At 40.4% G+C, this 3,387-nt stretch overlaps 1 non-coding gene across 1 annotated transcript; it reads right to left on the bottom strand.

Annotated features, from left to right (window-relative positions):
- Positions 1–1,391: 1,391 nt before the first annotated feature.
- LOC115898546 lies at positions 1,392–1,498 on the bottom strand. The gene has a single exon (XR_004058256.1). It is a non-coding gene; the product is annotated as a U6 spliceosomal RNA (small nuclear RNA).
- Positions 1,499–3,387: the final 1,889 nt, after the last annotated feature.

Genomic DNA, 3,387 nt, shown 5'->3' with positions numbered 1-3,387 from the left:
ATCAATACATGTGATATGTATATTGGTTCTGTCCAGAAAGGAGGGACAACTCGAGATGACCTTGAAGAGGTTAGCCAATAGTTTTCATCTCTATCTGATTTGTACCCCTTTTTAAATATTAAATTGTTATATTGTTCCCTTTATTATTATGAAGTAAAATCCATAGAGAATTAAACTTAACTAAATGTTTAACCTCAGAAAATTGATATAATATCAAAATTATAATATAATATAAAATAAATGAAAGGAGTTTATAATAAAATAATATATATTTCAATCTGCAAATGGTGGGGCATGATCACACTAGAACCTCATTACTCAAATTGTGGTCCACGGACCAGCATCAACACCTGCTGGGAACATGTTAGGAAAGCAGAACCTCAGGCCCCAGCCCAGACTTATTCAACGAGAATCTGCATTGTAACAACATCCCCAAGAGACTCAGGGTGCACTTTAAAGCTTGGGACACAAGGTGCTGGAAGACATAATGTAGTCAAATGTTTCTCACCGCTTGTAGAATCATGCTGAATATGACAGCTGCAAATGTTGACTGTACAGATGTGTTGGCAACTCAAACATCCATTGGTGATATGATTTTTGGAAATGATGAACAACTCTTGAGATGAGAACAAAACAAAATACAATGCACCTCAGTTTGCATAATGGTTGCATTACCGGAAATACAATGTATAATAAATGATGTAAAATATGCTTTGTGTTTACATGTCAAACGGAGTTAGGTCTTTAGACTTGTATAATTATAAATAGGGTTTATGCTGATTTAGGTTTTTTGTTTTTTAATACCAGGTAGAATATTTGAAAGTAGTGCAGATTATAGGACAATTCTTTAGGCTTTCTTGTATTTTCCGTGAAAATCTCAAGGACCCATCTTGCCTAGGACAAACTTTAATTCGGGGTAGAGAATTCAGCTTTTCTAAAATGGCAAAGCTCAGTTTTTGTTCAGGTCAGGTTCTTAAAGGGCCTGCTGGAAGTTTCTAGGGATTTCTTGCAGAGGACATGCCCAGACTATGAATCACATGGGGCAGCCATTCATAGGAATAAGAGAGTAGATTGTATTCACATGTTGTCTCTTAAAGTCAGCTATGTCACTCGTTAAGATGAATGTGTGCAGATGTGTCTGCTCTATTGATAATTACCCTGAGTATGGGGACCCTGTCATTTTTGTACACTGCTATGTCCCCATTCCCTAGCCTAATAGTTTTCCAATTTAGCAGCAATCAGAATCACCTGGAAGTCTTGTTAAACCACAGATGGTTGGGCCTCATCCCCAGGGTCTTGGATTCAATAGGCCCAGTGTGGCCTGAGAATTTGTATTTCTATCAAGTTCCCAACTGATGCTTCTTTTTTTTTTTTTTTTTTTTTTTTTTTTTTTTAATATGGAACGCTTCACGAATTTGCGTGTCATCCTTGCGCAGGGGCCATGCTAATCTTCTCTGTATCGTTCCAATTTTAGTATATGTGCTGCCGAAGCAAGCATGATGCTTCTTAAATTATCCAAGGTCCAAATGTTACCCTTTGAGAATCATTGGCTCAATAAATATTTATGAATGAATGAATTGTATCCAATCAACTAGTCAGTCAATAAATACTTATGGAGTGGGTACTAGTGCCAGGCTTAGGAAACAAATCAGACACCATCCTAGGCCCTTAGGAAGAAACTTCAAGTGGGGGCGAATAAACAAGGGCTGTATGTCTGAGTGTATCCGCAGAAAACAGCATGTTCAAAGTGGGTAATCAAAGAAAGATTAATGAAGGGAGACTATTTGCAGTGGGGTGGACCGAGTTCATGGAACCACAGGGATGGTAATGCACCCGGGGACTAGACAGAGCAAAAAGGCTTTGCCACTCCCAGGCCAGAAGGGGCAGAAAAATTGAGAGCTGTGGCCCTGGGAGAGGGGCTCCCCGACAGGAACTGGGGCCTAGATAGAGGATCCCAGAAGTTATTACACTGCAGTCCTTCAGGGATGGAGTGGTAGAAGATAAATCTTCTCAGTCCTTACCTGCCATGCCCTACAATCTCCTCCATGACTTTCATGTGGGTTTACCAGAAAAAATACAGAACACCCAGTTAAATTTGAAATTCAGAGAAATAAGGAATTTTTAAAATATTAGTGCAATATTTGGATATACTTATACTAAAAAACAAATGACTCATTTGTCTGAAATTTCAAACTGTGTTGTTGTTGCTGAATCTGGCAACCCTATCTCCATGGGGAAATTTAACCAAAAGCCAGAAAGCAGGGCACAGTGAGAGGTGCCATCCATAAAACTCTCAGGAGCAGGATGGAGACAGGGGATCTGGAGAAAGGAAGGATTTTCAAAGTTGGAAAATAATGACATGTTGCAGGATCTAGTGCAGAGAAAGAAATGGATAATTGAAGAGAAATGGAAGGCATTCACTAGAAGCCTTAGAAAAGTGCGTGCACTTGTTATCTCTCATGACAAGAGTACAGGTAGTATATGTGGGTAGAGTCTTTACAATGGCCTACAAGAGGGACAGGATCTTCCCCTACCATTGCCAGTTGGTTGTCACCTACTACTCTCCTCCCTCACCCTTCTTGCCCCCAAAACAATGGTCTCCTTGTTCCCTGCTATGGTTTGATAAGCAAGAATGTTCAAAGGTGGCCTTGGAAGCTCACTTGGGGTGACCTATACAATGAATTGTTTGGAATGACACTGATCTAGCAGAAGGGGCTTCCACAAAACTTAGCTTCCCTTGGGTCTGGTGGCTTCTTTCCCCTGGAAGGAGGGGCTACAAATACTCATGGACTCCAAGATCCCCATATAACTTTAGTAAACATCTCACACCTCAAATCCTACCCGCTTGCCTCCAAGCAGCACTTATTTCCCACTGAGAAGGTCACCCTCACCTTCCCAGAGAATTGGGTCACTCCATGGGAGGACAAGTCCACTGTGTGTCAAACCTCAGCATGCCTCATCATGAGATGAAGACAGATTAGGAAATTGTATGCCTCTTCCAATCCTATGGATTCCTCACTTGTAAGATTCCCTAATAAAGCCTGTTCCTTACTTATTCTGCAGATGTTGTAGAGTTTATCTTTGGCTCAGCTGAATGATACCATATCAACCCAAGGACATTCAATGTGGATGGTCCCTTGTACATTCCAAACGTCCTCCTGCCTTTGAACTTGGTAGACACACCACTTGTTGTATATTCCACCTGTAATATACTTTCCCAAGGTAAGTTTATGGAGCATTCCCTCACTTCCCTCACATCTCTGCTAAAATATCTCCTCATTAGAAAGACCTTCCCTGATAACCCAAAATGAAATAGTAATTTGATCTCCCCTGCAGCTTTCCTTTTTATATTCTATGTTTTATTTGTGTATTGTCTGTCACTCCAAC

The sequence above is a fragment of the Rhinopithecus roxellana genome, chromosome 6, assembly GCF_007565055.1.
Source record: "Rhinopithecus roxellana isolate Shanxi Qingling chromosome 6, ASM756505v1, whole genome shotgun sequence".
Taxonomy (NCBI): Eukaryota; Metazoa; Chordata; class Mammalia; order Primates; family Cercopithecidae; genus Rhinopithecus; species Rhinopithecus roxellana.
Note: the sequence above shows the minus strand (reverse complement) of the source record. Positions and strands in the feature narration are given on the sequence as shown.